We start from the raw sequence: 18,598 nt of genomic DNA on the forward strand, positions 1-18,598 counted from the left end.
CGTAAGTCTAGAAATAACAAGATTGTCGTGTACTGGTGAAAGGCTGTAATCAGAAACAGTGCTCTGCAGACGCTGGCCTATATTTGTCCCAACTATCTTTTGGCTCTGATAAATTGAGAGGTTGGATAAAACTGCCTGGGCAAGTGAATCTTAATATCTTGAGGGGTGAGGGTGAGAATGGAGGAGAGTCACTTGATTAAAGTTTATGGATGCTTGCTCTAGAAATTAACACAGATCTACACACATACGTACAATATTTTGCATAACGTTTCAGGGAATTTATAGACATAAAAACCCTACCCATTGACTGAAGGTTCTAAAACTTAGATAAAGGATATATATGCACCTACATAAGCCCTGACTATATTAATGACCAGTTGCAAGAAATTATTACATTTGACTTTTAACCCTTCCGGAGGGATTTACTGTAAGCAATTAGATTTAATCAATATTTATTAGGCTCTCACCATGTATTCAGCAGTGCAAGGAATACAAAAATGAGTTAAGACATTGTCCTTGCCCACAGTGGCAAATGCACTATCGGGAGAAATAAGCATGTAAATCTAACGTAAGACAGATTTAATAGGTGCGAAAACTAAAGTACAAACTATCATAAAAGAACACAGTTGGGACACATTGATTCTGGCTCTGAGGAGCCCTGGAAAAAACTCAATTCTAATTTTATTGTGCATGTGCTCTTTTCAAACTTCACTGCTTACAAAATTCCATTTGCAGTGATTAGGTAGGAAAAAATAAGCACACTCCTTCTTGAACAATATTTATCATTAATTTCTCAAAATACGTATATAAATTTAGTACAAATGCCCAAACACTGCAAAATCACATACGATTGATTACAATCCATCTGGGACTTTCCAGGGTTAAGCTGAAGTGGGTATAAGACCAGAAAATTTAACTTAGATGAGTTACAAAGTCCTGATTTTTTAAAAATAAAGAATATTTATGAGATGACACAGAAATCAATGCACTAGCTTATAAGTAACTCTTCAGTTTGCATGGGAGAGATAGATACGAATGGATTACTTGTACTTCAGAAAGCAAAGTGGAATAGAATCAATAGAAGCAGCCTACAAAACCTGACTGTAAGGAAGCTGGAAAGGTGAAGGATAACCCAGAGATGACCTGGCAGATTTTTCTATTATGATCATTGTAGGAATAAAACCAGCGTTCTTTAGCTCATTGGTAATGAGCCCAACCTCTCTAATAATAGTGTCTTCTTTCTAATGAACTATTAACCAAAGTAAGATAATTTCTTTTCTTTTTAATTTATTTTTTTATACAGCAGGTCCTTATTAGTTACCCATTTTATACATATTAGTGTATATATGTCAATAGTAAGATAATTTCTTATTTGAGCAGAGACAGCGGTTACATAATGACTATCGCTTTCAACCTCTGCCAGGGAGCCTTTGTTAATTTAAGGCAAGTGTCTGTAAAATCTACCCCATTTATCCTAGAAAAAGAAGTGCTGGCTCAGGAGCATAAATTGACCATCGGAGTGAGGCCTACAAGGAACTGGAAGAGATTTTCCCATCCACGTGTATGATTTTTTTTGCACCTGGTTCTGCCTGTTTTATGTTTTCCTTCCCAGATACGGTTCAGGAAATGAAGCATTTCCTAAGCTGATTTATTAAGTTCTTTTCCTAACCCCCTGTACCGGAAACACATTGATTTCAAAGCTTTATATGTTCCCCAAGCTTAGAATGCTTATCATATCTCATCAGCAGAGTTGATTATAGGAGTACAGAAGGAGGCATTTCATCTGCCTTAAATTCACAAGTTGTCAAGAAGATCCATGCTTTTTTGCATAGTAATTTATTCCTAAATAATGATCTTTTAGAGAAACTGACTTTTCTTTTTCTGTCTGTCTTTTTTGTCAGTTTCAGATTTAAATAAATACAATATAGTTTTTTGTGCTCTTCGTGAAAACCAAGGAAATCTTTCTGCGTGGCAGTGAGTGACTTTATTACTTGGTGAGCGGTACAATATTTTACAGTTTCCAATTTGGAAAGCTGTTCTATTGAAATATGTATGGGAGGTTCTTGAAAAGGAACTGTCATTCTTTCCCAAGGTTTTCTAAATTGTATTTAAAACTGAACAGACCCCTGCGTGGCTTTTAAGCTCCTTTGGCTTTTAAGTCTAGACCGATGAGCTTTAGACTGTCAGGACTGAGAAAAGTTAAACGAAGAAGGATTCCAAGAAAAAGGAGGCCCTGGAAGCAATTTACTTTTCAAGTGCCATTTGCTTTTTGAACTTTACATTAATTTAGGAAAGATTAAAATGTTTTAGCCATCTGCAAGCAGGAACACACGTCACTTTATTGGTGTCTGAAGAAGAATTTAATTGCTTGTTGAAATTCATTTGTTAGGGATTGAACGTTCGGTGTCATGGAAAAAAAAAAATGGATTGAACATCCTCTAAGACAAACACTGTGCTAGACGCTGTAGGTTTATAGCGATCACTGTGACTCAGCCCTTGTCCTAGAAGTGGTGGGGAGAGAGGAGCGCCAAATAATTACAAGTTTGATTCCATCGTAAGTCTTAAGTGGTAAATAAAGAATGCTGTGGAGAATTCACAACTAGCTTAGTTTTGGGTGTAGGAACATCAGAAAAGCCTTCATATAAAAGTGGAAATTATGATAAACTTTGAAACTTGAGAAACAGGTTGGATGGATGGAATTTCTTGAATAGGAACTTTAAAACTTCAGTATCTTCCAGTCTAGAAATGTAAGGAGGTCACAGATTGGACAGAGGTTAAGGGTTGGAAATATAGCTCAGGATATGTTGAATACCAGGATGAGTAATATTGACTCAGGTAGTTAATTATATTGGATTCTCTAAATGTGTTTGAGCATGGGAATTATCTGATTGGGACCATAAACTGAGAAGATTCATCTGTCAACAGGGTATAATTAGACTATTGCAGTCAGGAGAGAGAAAAGCTAAAGAAAATGGTTCAGATGTTATTCCAAGTCTGAAAGTCTGTCCATAAAATGAAAAGAAGGGTCTAGGGAAGAGCTTTAAAGAAATAGAAAGTTTGTGACGCCATATTATTGACTGGCTATGAGAGAGACAGCGACTGAGATGTAGAGTGTTATTTGAATAATAGAAGTAGGGAAATGGACTGGGACCAGACGTATGGAAAGATAGGAGGAGATGGTTTTGGGAGAAAGTGATGAACTTGATTTTGGACGTGGTGAGTTCGAAGTCTTAATAAGATATTCAAATAGAGATGTCCAATGGTAGGTTAAAATTGTCTGGTTGGTAGATGGAATGCCTCTGGAGGTGATGGTGGGGGATGAGCGTTCTTTACACTTGTCTGCCAAGAGATTTTAGTCCTGTCCTACTCACTGGAAGATTAATAACATAGCAAAGCAATTTATTTCTCTGCTGGACGCCCATATTTGTAACTCTCTTATGGCACTTATTTTCCAACTTTATCTTAGTTATTTGTGTGCATATCTTATCTCCTGTACCAGACTATAAGCACCATGAAAGTAAGGGTCATATTTATTATAGTCTGTATAGTAACAGTTCTAAGCACATAATAAGGATATAATAAGCTGAATGAATGCATAAATGAATGATATAGTTGCCTATCCATTTTTAATTTCTTCCTCTGATAATCACTTTTTGTTTACTACCTTATCCTTGTGAAAGAGTTGTGGACAGGTATGAATCACAGAACATAACATGAAAACAAGTGGAGTATTTTGATTCCTGTCTATGAAAGCGCGAGCCAAATATATGGAAAGGGGCTTCTTATCAAAGTAAGTCAATTCCCAAACTCCAGCAGAAGAGATGTTAGGGGTAGGTGGACAACCTAGTACCAGGTGACAGTAATTTACAGCAAACCTGGACGAATAAACTACTCTGACTATAATCATTGGGAGGAAGAATATCTAAATACAATTGATTCTACTTCTCCTTTTTTGGGTATCAAATACTTTATGTAATATCTTCTATGGTTATAAATATTCAAGGAGAAACCTTATTACCAACCAATTTCTCAAAAATACAAAATGGCTTTTTTTCTAAAAGCAAAGTTCACATAAGAGAAGTTGGAAAAAAATTAAATAAATATCGTACATCATTAATTCATGTGTTATTTTAAGTAACATATGTACTGCTTCAGAGCAGATTATCTTACTTGTTACTTCCTCTTAGCTTAGTCACTATCAATAGATCTTACCTGAAGTGGGTGATCTACTATAGAAAGAGTGAATCAGTGTAGAAACAAATTCAATGGGAAAAGTTTCCAAGCCTTTTATTTAGCATACTTTCCTTACTACTCCTTTTTTCTTCAATGATCTTTAAAAGTAGAAGTGATCATTCTAGAATTCTTATTTTTAAGAGATTCGTAACAGTTGTCACTGGCAAATTGGCAATTTTATCTTGCTGATTGTAATTATTCAGATATTGAGAAAAAAAGATGAACGTCTGAACGTTTCAAAAAGCTTCTAATTTACTGGATAGTTGCTCATCCTTTCCTTTTCATTGATGACATTATATTTCAAGCTCCAGGTAAATATTATAACTTGTGAATAATTATCTAGTCCAAGTTCCTTATATTCTTTTTTTCTTAGTCATCACTTTCCAACATCCTCTTTACCTCTGAGAACAATTTGAGATGTGTTTTTCTAAACCTTGAATGTCAAAGCAGGAATTTACTCTAAACGACATTCCATTCAATTCCTGTGTAGTAAATGTCTCCATTCCTGTTACTGAATTCCTGTGGGTCGTTATAGCTCTGTCAGGTTAGGATAATAATGCCTGTTGAGTGTTAAAAGAAGCTCTTTTAGTTAACAAGTAAGATCGTTTTTCCTTTTCTGCTGTTGCACACAATATCAATAGTAGCATGGGAAACATTAGTGGTGTCAATCACATCTAGAAGGGCCACTATATGATTCCCAAATTTCGGCAACCATAAAAAAAATAGCTTTCTAAACTTGAATAGAGGTTTTGTGTCTTGTAGAATGACATATCAGTGGAGATAATCATAACTAGTCTCTAAATAGAAGCAGCCACCTACATCCTCTCTGGATGCCTTTAATCTAACCATTGCTATGGCAACCTCTCAGGTGTAGCTTGACAGTATCTTGTCTCACGTGAATGAGTATCTCTTGCTTTCCTGTCTCCTGTTCTCATACTAAGGCATGCTTCACCTACAGAAACCCACCTGGCACTGTTGTGTATCTGAGCTAGAAGTGCAGGAGCCTTAGCACTCTATGAGACAGGCTTTGCCCAAAAGAAGAATGGGGCCAGTGAATAAATGCTTTCCTCTTCTATTGCTGCTCCATTTTCACTATTTTAGTTGTCTACTCCTTTTCTTGAGATCACTTTCCTTTACAAACTGCATACAAACCCTTGTCTCAGGCTCTGCTTTTTGGAGAAATTCAGGATTGATTATTTTCTGATGGGAACATTTTGGTTTGGATGATAATATATACATTATACCAGAGTTTCTCTGATATTCTAATTGATATTCACTACCTCTCTTCCTCTTCATTTCAAGAAAAAATTCGATAAAGCTTTTGTTGAATAAGTTAAACAATATTCTAAGCAGGTCCTTTCCTAAGGCAATCATTTGTCTGTATAGAGTCAATAAGGAACTATGTTGTGAGGCTGGCAGTCAAAAATGTCAATGCCATTGATTTCATTCTTAGTGTGCTGCTCATCTGAAATGTAAACTGATTTTTATTCTGTTTAATCAGTCATATTCTGGCCTAAACCTAAATTAGTTGTGTCAAAAAACAGAGAATGGAGACTTCCCTGGTGGTCCAGTGGTTAAGACTCCACACTTCCACTGCAGGGAGTGTGTGTTCCATCCCCAGCTGGGGAACTAAGATCCTGTAAGCTGCAGGGTGTGGCCAAAAAAAAAAAAAAAAAGAAAAGAAAAGAAAAATGGAGATCACAACTAGGTCTGGTCCAAGTTAACCAAGATATGTATTGTTACAACATCTACTGACATCTACCATGTGTTGTACCTGGCACTTTACACACATTACTTCCATCACAACATTTCAAGGCCAGCTTTGTCATTCCCATTTTACTGATTAGGACACCAAGGCTTGGAGATAGTGTAAAGTTATCCTAGAGTGACAGTGCTTAAAATCAAATCAGAGAATATTATTCTTCAAAATCTTCCCTTCTAGCTTGCTATCTTCCAGTGCAGTACAACTGCAATAAGTTGAGTTTTTCTGATCAAAAGAATAAGGGTAGAGACGTTCCACTTGAGTCGTCTGGAAGCACTGCTGCCTCTCATAGCCCCTTCAGCACCTCTAAATGGCAAACTAAGACCACAGTGCTATGAGTGACTTTCTCCTTAGTGCTAATTAGCCACTTAATATCCTGGATTCAATTAATTATTAGGGGATGGGTTAAAGGAGTTGTAGTCATTTCCCTACCTACTCACTGTTATGTTGGTTGGAAAAAAATAATGTTCTTGGCTCTGATACAGATGTCAGTGTAGCTAATATGGGACTTAGAAGAGAAGGAAAGAAGCAAAGAGGAAATAACTATTAGTGAAATAATTACTTAGTGTCACATCTATAATTCTTCTGGAGCCAGACTGTCTGGGTTCAAATTCCAGCTCTGCCACTTACTATCTGTGTGAACTCGGGCAAGTTACTTAACCTTCAGCTTTCTCAGCTATAAAATAGGGATGAGTACAGTCTTACCTCATAGGGGTATTGGGAGGATCGTGTGAGGTAATACACAAAAACACTGAGAACAGTGTCCAGCATATAATGACTCTATTATGTTTTGCTGAGTCTGGGAACTCAGAATCCTACAGATTGTAATATCCCATTCCTTAGACAAACTACTTTACTGCCAAATTGATTCCAATCTAGAATCAGCAAATATTTAAATAATTACAATGTTCATTCTCACAAAGAGAAAAACCAGCACATAATTTTTCACAATAGAATTGAAGTAGGAATGAAATACGATTGCCAGTTATGTTCTTAATCATAATATATACAGGCACAATTTGACATATACAGACTGGTATATTATCTAAGATGATTTTAGGTTTGTAAGTTATTTAACTCACCGTATAAACTAATCACTCAAATTAATAAGCAAAATTGTACTTGTGTTTAATGAAAATTCTAACATTTTAGTCTGAGAATAGTCAACAACCTCAAATATTATTTCTTATCTTAAAGTATTGAGCATTGCTTACTCTTAGAGGTGGGATAGGTTAGTGGAAGGAACTTTGTTCTTAATGTGAGAACCAACCAACTTTGGATCCAGCTTCTTAGTATGCTGAAGCCGGCCAAGACAATAAATGCTTGTTACCCTCAGTTTCTTTATCTAAAAATGAGAAAAATGATAATTGTTGACACAATATTGGTGTTAAATGATCATTGGAAAACCTATTTTAGATGCTCTGTAAGTCATAAATCACTATTAAAATTCAGTTATTAATATGCAACCTAACATTTAACTCACGGAATCAATAGATGAAGAGGAATGTACTTCATAATTTGAGAATTTTTCTTTACTGTCTGGGCCTTTAACTGCCAATCCATCATTGCGCTTTTAGCCATGTACCTTTACATATTTTTTTATGGCTGCTACACACTCAAGTTGCCATGTGTTGAAATTATGCCCAGGTTAAGAAAAACACACACACAAAACACAGAAAATCATTTGTATCACACATTGAACTTATGTTTTTTTCCCACATCTTTATTGGAGTATAAGTGCTTTACAATGTTGTGTTAGTTTCTGCTGTACAACAAAGTGAATCAGCTGTATGTATATATATATCCCCATATCCCCTCCCTCTTGAGCCTCCCTCCCACCCTCCCTATCCCACCCGCCTAGGTCTTCACAAAGCATCGAGTTGATCTCCTTGTGTTACGCAGCAGCTTCCCACTAGCTATCTATTTTATGTTTGGTAGTGTATATATGTCCATGCCACTCTCTCACTTCATCCCAGCTTCCCCTTCCCCCCCCGAACTTATTTTTAATTGAAGTGGGAAAAGGAACGATTTGTGTGTGTGTGTGTGTATGTGTGGTATGAACTGTGAAATCGTCCTCCTAGGGCATTCAGCAAGTATGAGGACATAAATTCTGAACTCTCACACACTTTCCCTAGGGAAGAGAGGCCACTCCTGCATTTGTCAGCTCAAGGCTATTCTGACAACTCCTCTGTCCAACAGTGAGACATCCCCCAGTTATCTCTCCCCTGCAAATCCAATTTTAAAAAGTGAGAATCACCTTTTTAAATGCACATAATTAACTAATTTAAAGGTTTATTAATGGTAATTGCATTATTGGGATTAAGATAATTAAATTATGTGAATCTATAAACTTTTTTTTTCTTTTTCATTTTCTGAAGGCCTCATTTGTTGGGTGCAAGTTTTATATCAATTAATGTTTAAAACTCTATAGACTTGCAAAGTAGAAGAAAAATGACAATGTTGTCAATCATTTAAAAAACCCTTATTAGAGTCCATTACAACCTAACTAAACATAAATCCCTTGGAAGCAAGGACAATGTATAATTGATCATTGTTTTCCCCATGACCTATCTTTGAACACATAGGTGATGCTTACCAACTGGCTCTTGCTTTAATTTGGAGAACTGTATTTCTTCAAAAGTCAGTAGAGTTGAAAATACCCCAAGGCATTCCTGGCTTTGTTTTCAGTGACTTGAGGACAATATTCATTCATTCATTCATTCATTCATTCATTCATTTATTTTGCGGTACACGGGCCTTTCACTGTTGTGGCCTCTCCCGTTGCGGAGCACAGGCTCCAGACACGCAGGCTCAGCGGCCATGGCTCACGGGCCCAGCCGCTCTGCGGCATGTGGGATCTTCCACGGACCGGGGCACGAACCCGTGTCCCCTGCATCGGCAGGCGGACTCTCAACCACTGCGCCACCAGGGAAGCCCACAATATTTATTTTTATCCTTGGCCTGGGTTGTGGAGAAGCTGTGAGTGTCATTCTCTTCATTGGCTGAACTTATTTGATTTGCTTTATGAGGTTGACCTGTCTTATATTTGTATGAATAGCAGAAACATTGTTTACATCAACTGTCCAAATCACACAAGAATGGCGTGATTATCTGAAGGCAAGTGTTGAATCATTCCTGTGTCTCGCTCACAAGAAAAAATTGGTATCCTTTTATTCCAGGCACTGAACGTTCATCAGGTAATCCTGAATCATTTAGCTCAGAATAATCCTTACCCCCACTAGAACAAAATGTAAAATTATGGAAATTCAAGACATGCTGATTACAGAAGTCACCTCTCTGTTCCTGAAGTCTTGGTTCAGAAGGTCGAATAAATAACTTTATCCTATCTAATCCTGTTCAGAAGTAAAGGTATCCAATAATTCAATTATTCCCAGGTTTTAAAATTGTCACTGATCAATAAATAATCAAAATGCCATCTGGGTAGTTGACATGGGACTAACAGCTTTTTCCTTTGTCAAATAAAAACACAAAAGTCCTACAACGCATGAACCATTTTACGATCGTATTACATAAAAGAAAACCTGCTGTAGCTCCTTCCATATATTTGGAATATAAGATGCTCTCTTCCCTTCTTTTCGCATTGAGCTCTGGCTGGTGTCACAGACCAACGCTGTGCACCCGTGTGGGGTGCGCCGTCCTCTGAGCCAAGACCCTTTGGCTTTCGTCACCAGCAGCCGCAAGCTTGCTGTGTGACTGAGCTAAGCAATTTTTTTTTAACCTCTCAGGACTTTCATTTCTCCATCTATAACATGATGTGGTTTGACTAATCGATATTGAAGTTTTCTCCTGGATCTACAATTGTATGATCTTCCTGGAGCGAGCAATTTCTGTACATTTCGCCCATTTCGCCTCAAGTTATCTTGCTTCATTTTCATTCTGTGATTCCTAAATATGTTCATTCTGGAGCAAGATGTTCAATTCTGTTCCCTAATGTTTACCTCCTTTGGGAATTTTCAGATAGGGCTGTTAGAACGGAACTTCTTTGCATGTGAAAAAGCCAATTCTCTGCCGTGAGCAACATTTCTCAGAGTACGTACCAATGAAAGATATTTTTTCCATTTTTCTACATGGCATTATTTGTATTTGGCTTGGCTGAGGGAGGGGTAGAAAAAAGGACTGAGAGAGAGAGAAGGAAATTTTCTGACATCAGAAAAAGATTGAGAGGAAAAATGAGGTTAAAAGAGATGGAGAAAGTGATGGAGGCTGATAGAGAGACAGGCTCTCTGAAGGGGCTGGGATGGAGAAAGGTCAAGAATGAAAAGTGGAGGAAGGCTGATAGAGAGATGGGGAGACATTCTTTTTCTTTTTAACATCCTTATTGGAGTATAACTGCTTTACAATGGTGTGTTATTTTCTGCTGTATAACAAAGTGAATGAGCTATACATATACATATGTTCCCCTATCTCCTCCCTCTTGCGTCTCCCTCCCACCCTCCCTATCCCACCCCTCTAGGTGGTCTCAAAGCACCAAGCTGATCTCCCTGTGCTATGTGGCTGCTTCCCACTAGCTATCTATTTTACATTTGGTAGTGTATATATGTCCATGCCACTCTCTCACTTCGTCCCAGCTTACCCTTCCCCCTCCTGTGTCCTCAAGTCCATTCTCTACTTCTGGGTCTTTATTACTGTCCTGCCCCTAGGTTCTTCAGAGCCATTTTTTTTTTTTTTTTTTAGATTCCATATACATGTGTTAGCATATGATATTTGTCTTTCTCTTTCTGACTTACTGCAGTCTGTATGACAGACTCTAGGTCCATCCACCTCACTACAAATAGATGGGGAGACATTCTAAATGCTCTAATGATTTGGGAGGAGCTTTCCCCATCTGCCCTCTAGCCACTTTTACAGATCCAATACCTTGTAGATTTCTTTCTTATCATTAAATCTCTTGCCAGTTCATTCCTCCATCCATTGCTTTGGCTGAATGCTGAATTTTTCAAAGCACTTTCACTGATCAAATATCTCATTTAATCCTTGACATTAGCCAGGGGATTGGCCAAGCTGGTGTTATCTGTGCTCATTATCAGAGGAGAAAATCCCAAGGACTCGCACTTAGTGACTCAAAGCAGTAGCCCTCAATGTTAAAATATCTATTAAAATATTTTTTCCCAGTGATCTCCAGGCCGCTCCCTTTCAGTAAAACCCAGAAAACTATTTTTCCAGCAGTTACTGCAGATAATTTTTATATATTTGTACATTGAAACACCCTCTGAGAAATCCTAGACTGGACTCAAGTTTGTGACTAGTCATCTGAGCTCTTTTCAGTGTCCCATACCTGCAAGATAACCAGAGGTGTCTGGAGGTGTTTATCTTTCAGAAAAGTGCTAGGGTGTAGTGCCTTCAGGGAAAATTTTGGTATTAATTCAGTATAACCTAATTTCTTCTTTTCTTTTTTACTTATACTAGTTTAGGATAATAGGAAACTTGATTTGGCCAAGACAAATATTAGTGGAAACGTTGAAATCTTCCTAGTCACATAGGCTTAAATTCCAGCTTTTTTTGACCATCTCTTTATAAGGAGAGAGTCTTTACTCCCTATTCATTGTAGATCTTATTGATTGCTTTCCATTCTGCTATTAATCTCCCTTCTGTTTTCATTAATACCAAAAGACCATGAGCCTCTGCTGTATAGGCTGCTCAAGAAAATTAGCCACCTTGAATAATGGATTGATTAGGGAAACAGCTATAGTAGTCCTATCAAAGTTTCAAGTGGGGTCAGGATGTGTTTGATAATCCAAACACAAGTATTTCTGGTTCCCAGAGAACTGTTAAGAGCCAGAGGAATTTGAGAAGGTAGGGAGGATTAAATGATTAGCATTTGAGCATGAAGAGAAATGGAGAAGCGGTGAAGTTATGAATCTGGGCAATATATACAGGAAAACCTCCAGTATTAGAAAATGACAAACAAATCTGTAAACTGGTCATTACCCTGCTATTTCTTAATAAACCAGGATAAGATAAGTTTTAGAAAGAAGTCAACAGCCTCTCTTCCAGAGTTTTACAAACTAGAAACCTCTGATATCTAACTGGCCAGAAGTATGTTGTTTGGCCACACAATGTTTTATGACTACAGGCTACTATTTAAAAATCAGCAAGTTTCACAAAACAACAACGGCGACAGAGAAAGAAAGAGAAAATCTTATTTTCAGCTCCTTTGGCAACTCTGGGTTTCATATTTCCTCACAGCAGCACTCGGTTAAACCTGAGTAATAAGTGCCCCCTTTAAATTGGGGAATGTTCTCATTCCTACAAAAGTATGTGCACTTCCACCCAATCTGACTCTCTCATTTGCTGCTTTGCAGATGTGGGCATAGGGTTAATCCCTTCACCTGTAGGATTTCATCTAAGCATTACGTGTGCAATTTGCAAAGCTATCGCCGTGTGCGTGGTGGTTCAATAGATTTTTGAAAGGACAGGGTTCTGGAACAATTTTCTACAACTAACTAGGCTTGCCAGCTCAATCTCAGAATTTTAAAGACATTCCAGTCACCATTTTCTTTTTTATGTTTCATAAAGATTAATGTTTTTATTACAATATGCTATAAATAATTAACTTAGCCCTGATTAGTACTCTTGTTTCACAGTCTTGAGAAAGCATAAAATTTAGAAAATAATTTAAAGAATTTAGAAACAACAAATCATAGCATACAATTAAAATGTTACTTTATTTTTCTTTCCCATCACCTCTTTACAATTTATTTGGTGAACATAAACTTCCTGCCCTTAATAAAAATATTGAAGCTCCATGACTTTTTGCTTACTCTTAAGAAATGGACAGTTCTGTGGACAACAAAATTTGCAGAGGCTATCAATTTAAAATTAGAATATATGATACAAAATCATAACTGAAAATTCTCTCCTGTAGCTCATACCTGTGTCAGATGGAATTCTACAAGTGGCTTCTTTACAAGCTCTCTATTTTCTGGTTCCCTATTCCCTCTCCAGCCCCTTTCTGACCACTCCACATTGGGAGCAGGGTAAGAGAGGAATGAGACAATTGAATGAAACTTATTACTTGACCTGGCACCATACGTAGTGCCCAGAGCCTGGAAGATGGTTAAAACCAATAACCAAATGGTGCATTTTCATGGGTTCCACAAAGGTGTGCTTTTGGACCTGTCTCCCCATGCAGCAACTTGGATCCTAGGATGGATCCTAGTCTGGGAGTTCAGTGGTTACTCCTTCCAAAGCACTGGTAATCCTGTGTTACCTCAGAGCTTCTTGATGCTAAAGTGTCCAACTCTCCACACAGTCCCAAGGAACAGGACTCAAAACAGCCCACTCTTTCATTCTCGCTCTTCATTTGGTCCACAGGAAACAGTCTTATATCTCTTTCTCTAACACTCCTTGCTCAGGTAGGCTTATTCTCAACATAGTAATAACCTTCCTGGTCCTACACCAAAGCAGCTAGGCAGCAATCCTTCATTCTCTTGATTTTCCTGGGGTAAATCAGATCCAAGGCCACTATGCCTTTCAGCTGTAGGGACCACATAGTAAGGTAGGTTTGAATTGCAGGGGGACAGACGAGCCTGGCTCCTTAGGGGTGAAGGAAGTTGGAATGGGATTCAAAAGAAGTATTTGGCAAAGATGACCTCTACTCAAATAATATGTATATATCTCTCCACACTTTTATTCTTTTTATGTTATACAGTGGGTAAAGAGATTCAAGGGTTCACAGACAGGTTTCGGATATTTTATTTGAACTTCTGCATACAATGATTTATCCCACCCCTTTGTAATTTTACCTATTTTGGTACCTGATTAAAACTTTAATGTTCACATACTGTGCCAGATGTCTTACACCAACATTTCCTTTGAAACAGCTAAAGATCTGGATGTGTATTTTCTCTGAGTTTATTGTAATCATGCTATAAACCAATATTATAATTAGAACAGTGAAATTTCTGTATGCTTAGAAATGAAGATATTCATTTATAAAAACCTATGGATATAGAGAAAAGAATCATGATAGAAATTAGAACAATATTTTGAATATGAAGGGAAATAAAATATTTTATAAGAGTATATGTATGATACAGCTAAACCAGTAATTAGAAGAAACTTTATAGTCTTAAATGCACACATTAGAAAGAAAATAATTTTTAAAAGGCTAAAGTAAACCCACATAAAGTATAAGGGAGAAAATAATAATAAAAGCAAAGTTAATGAAATAGAAAAGAAATATATAATGCAAAGAATTCATGTGTATATTAATAAGATTGCTAAACCTCTGCCAATACTAATCAAGCAAAAGGAGAAAAGAAGCAAATCAATAAAAATGAAAAATACAGGATCATCTGAACACATGCAGGGAACACACTTTTAAGAATTCAACATTTCTTCTTGATAAAAACATTTAGGAAACAAGACTATAGGGGATTTTCTTAATCTGATAGGGTACCTTCAAAAACGACAGCAATCATTATACATAATGGAGAAATGTTAGCTTTCGCTTGAGAATGAGAATGAAACAATCTTGCCCAGCAATGCTACTTTTATAAAACACTGTACTAAATATGCTAGCTAGTTCAGTAAAACAAGAAAAATAGATAAAAAGTAATCAGAAAGGAAAAATAAAAGCTGCTTATATCTGAATCACTTTGCTGTACACCTGAAACTAATATAATATTGTAAATCAACTGTATTTCAATAAATAAATAAATAACTATCTTTTGTAAATCATCCTTTCGAGTAAAAATGGTATTCTGCAGAAAAAAACAGGAAGTTCACTTTGTAACTCAAGCTGCATAGGTGCTTTTCCTCGAGACACCATTGTACTTGTTATGCTGCAGAAGTGTTTTATGAATACTTCTTGTTTTGTCACAGATAACAATTAAAAAGTGCATTCAAATAATATTTAATAACTTTTACTGTCATTAAAGAGATCCTAAGAGAAAAAAGAGGAAACCTTAAGAAATACCACGAAAAGTTATGGAGAGAAACGTGAGCAGCCTTCAGAAGCATTTTGTGACAAGAACAATCTTGTTTTAGCAAATCAATCCCTATTGTCATTAATCATACACTATTTGCAAGTTCCCCATTTCCCTCACATCTCTGGAACAAATCCCTTATGAATAGGGAAGATACTGTGTACTTTTTAAAGTTTTAATTTAGCTATTATTGATTTCCTCCCAGTCTCATTCTGTTATTCTCTTACTGCAGGTTGCCATTCACCTTTACTTACTTAGGGTCAGAAGCCTTTCACGTAAGACTTGCCTTTGCTCAGGTTTGTCCTCTTGCATTGAGGTAGCCTTTTGTAAGATGTTTCTACCTGGGATTATCTAGTAGTCAGAGGCATTCATCATATTTAATTTGAGTAGTTGATTTGTAAATCTGCCCCACTAGACTGAAGCCTGACCCTTATGTTAGTGTACCTCAAGATCTCTGGTCTCCACCAGGTCCTTACTGTGAGGCTAAGACCTGCCTTCTGAAGTCTAGATTGAAGCTTGCTTTGTATGCTTCTTGGTGTTTCAGATAGGCTGTCATGAGAAGGAGCAGTGTTTAATCCTCCTTAGGACTTTAATTTCATTCAGATTCGACTTTCTCCTATCTCCATCTAACTCAGGGTAAGAGAAGTACTTTAAAATTTTTTTACCATATTTAAAAACTGTTAAAACATTTATTAAAAGTACTTATAAGCAAAGCCATGTGCTTTGTTTTCTATAAAATCGTTTCAACAAAGTGGCACATCTGACTTTATAATTTAACAATAATGCCATATTTGCATATTAATTGAGATTTTACAAAGTACTTTTACATACATTATCTCTACAAAACCCTAAAATGCAGGCAAACTGGTATATGTTAACTATTTTCAATTTATAAATAGAGTTTTAAATACTTAAGGGAGTTTAATTAACCAAATATATAAATGGGATTAAATGTTAAAGAGACCCTAAGTGATTGCTAAACTTTCTATATTAATAAGTAGAATAATAACATTTGTAAACTGAACTTAAAAACTTGAGAAAAATAGACTTTTTATTACATGAATTAAAAAAAACCCTGAATATTAACTTCAAAACTAAATTAATCTCTACAAAACCTTTTCTGCACACAAAATATATACTTGGGGACATTAAAAAAAAAAGTAAAAACACATTTAACAACTTGAAGAATATACTTGCAAAACATATATTAAATATCAGTATCATAAATATAAGATATATAAGTGAATTATTTGGACTCGTAAGGGAAATAAATAATTAATTTTATGCCATCACCTAGCACAGTCCTAGAACATAGTAGGCATTCAGTTATCATCTGTGTTAGATGAATGAAAAGGGACTCATTAAATGTTCAATTGTGTGATTTAAGAATTGCATATTTAGAAATTCTGAGGAGAGGATAGTCACTGTAGATGCAACTAATAAATAAGGATTCATGCAGATACTACAGCTTCAGTTGAACTTTAAAGAAAAAAATTATCCATGTTCTATAAAAGTTTTATTAAATAAAGAAGAGGGAGGAACAACACGAACAAAGCTACAGAATAGGAAATAAAAACGCCATGTTTAAGGGATAGAAAACCAGATTATCTATTGGGGAGTAATGGGAAATTTGAGTGGGTAGATTCAGATTTTAAACAAAACTTTGAAGTTTCTTCCAGAATACAAAAATTTATTTTTTTTAAATTGAATAATCTTTGTACTTGAAAGTAATCTAACAAATTGTAAGTAATGTGGTAGCCAGTCTCCAAGATGGCCTCCAATGATCCTTTCCTCTTGGTATTTAAGCACTTGGGTGGGCCATTCTCACACTTACTTAGGACTGAATTGTGTGAATCCTGGAAGTCAGTGGAAGTGATGTGTGATTTCCAAAGCTAGGTAGTAAAAGACACATGGCTTCTACCGAGGTCTCTCAGATTGCTCTCTCTGAGGGAAGCCAGCCATCGTGTTACGTTGTGAGAACAGTCAGGCAGAGAGACCCAGTGGAAAATAACTGAGACCTTCCACTGACAGCCAGCACCAACTTGCCAGCAAGGGGAATGAGCCACCTTGTAAATGGATTTTCCAGACCCATCAAGCCCTGAGCTGACTGCAGAAACTGTGAGAGACAATAAATGATTATTGTTTTAAGACACATGCTTAGGAATAATTTGTTGTGCAGCAATAGATAGCTAATGCAAGTGTCATCACATAAAATTTGAAATACATTTGAGTTTTTGACACTCAGATGAACAGAACGAACATCTTGTATCAAGGGAATTTTTCTAGATTGCAAGGTAAATTCTTTTCTCTTAAACTATATCCACAGTAAATATTCGATTAATATTGGCAACATCCTTGCCTATTAAATTCATAAAGTTGAGAGCCTTAATTTACCATTGAAGAACTGGTGTAGATAGAACTAGAATGATGCTTTATTACCTTTTGTGTGATACTATATTACTACTACCAACAGTAATAAATTTTATAAGCATATAGTTTTTTCTGTTCTTCCAACATAGATAATTAAAAAGTTACACATTCTAATTATGGAAGTTATCATGTTATTTTCATGGCAGATATATTTTACTAATTAATTTGGTTTATAGTTACCATTTGCATTTCATGATATGCTTACATGAGAATTAATTTGTTAGTGAACTGTATTTGTCCATTTATTTTCTCTGCACATTAGTAAAATAATTACCGAATTTTTTCATCTAATGAAACAAAAGGGTGAAATTTTTAACTTTCATTCACGTATTGGGAAATTAAGGAGACAAATAATATTAAAGAAACAAATTTAGAGAGGATTAAATTAGTTTCAGATATTATTTCCTCAGATTAAAGAGTAAGTCATTCCAACTCCTTTTTCTTCTCCTCCTGGAATTCAATTTACCTCTTTACTCACATAAGTTTCTGTTCTTTGACAATTTTGCTCCTATTTGTTTAAACTGCAGAGATGTAAATTGAATTCATGTTATAATGAAAATCTAACCACTACTGAGCAAAACAGCAATAGTTACTTCTTAGTTGTATAGCACGATCTCGTCACACAGTTCCATTTGCAAGTATAATTTTATAAAATATATTTTATAATATGATAAGTATCATATTAATTATTCATTTCTTGCTTGGAGTTTCCTTTGCCTTTACACCTTTTTCTGATGTACTTATTTTTACCCTGTTTTACTAAATTTGCACATTTTTTGCATTTGCTCTTTTGTTGTTTACTTTATATTTATTCCTACTAAACTTCGTCCTGTAAATGAATAATAATTATTTTTATATTGCAAATTTCCTTACTATTATCCAAGATATTAAAAATGCAGCTCAACACACTCTCCTTTAAAAACCTGATTTAGATTCTAACTGGATTATTGTAGGTCATATGGCCCCTTTTTTTTATACAGTTGATCCTTGAACAACATGGGTTTGAACTGTGTGGGTCCACTTATAGGTGGATTTTTTTAAATAGTAAATACTACAGTACTATGCAATTGGAGGTTGGTTGAATCCATGGATGCAAAACCTCAAATACAGAGGATAAGGAAGAATTGTGGAGAAGGAGGGCAGACTATAAATTATGTGTAGACTGCACAGAGGGTCAGCACCCCTAGCCCCGATGTTGTTCAAGGATCAACTGTATAACATT

At 36.0% G+C, this 18,598-nt stretch overlaps 1 protein-coding gene across 2 annotated transcripts in view; it reads left to right on the forward strand.

Annotated features, from left to right (window-relative positions):
- Window positions 1-18,598, forward strand: part of EMCN (endomucin) — a 93,560-nt gene that overhangs the window by 574 nt on the left and 74,388 nt on the right. The window lies entirely within an intron of this gene.

Source organism: Phocoena sinus, chromosome 5 (genome assembly GCF_008692025.1).
Source record: "Phocoena sinus isolate mPhoSin1 chromosome 5, mPhoSin1.pri, whole genome shotgun sequence".
NCBI lineage: Eukaryota > Metazoa > Chordata > Mammalia > Artiodactyla > Phocoenidae > Phocoena > Phocoena sinus.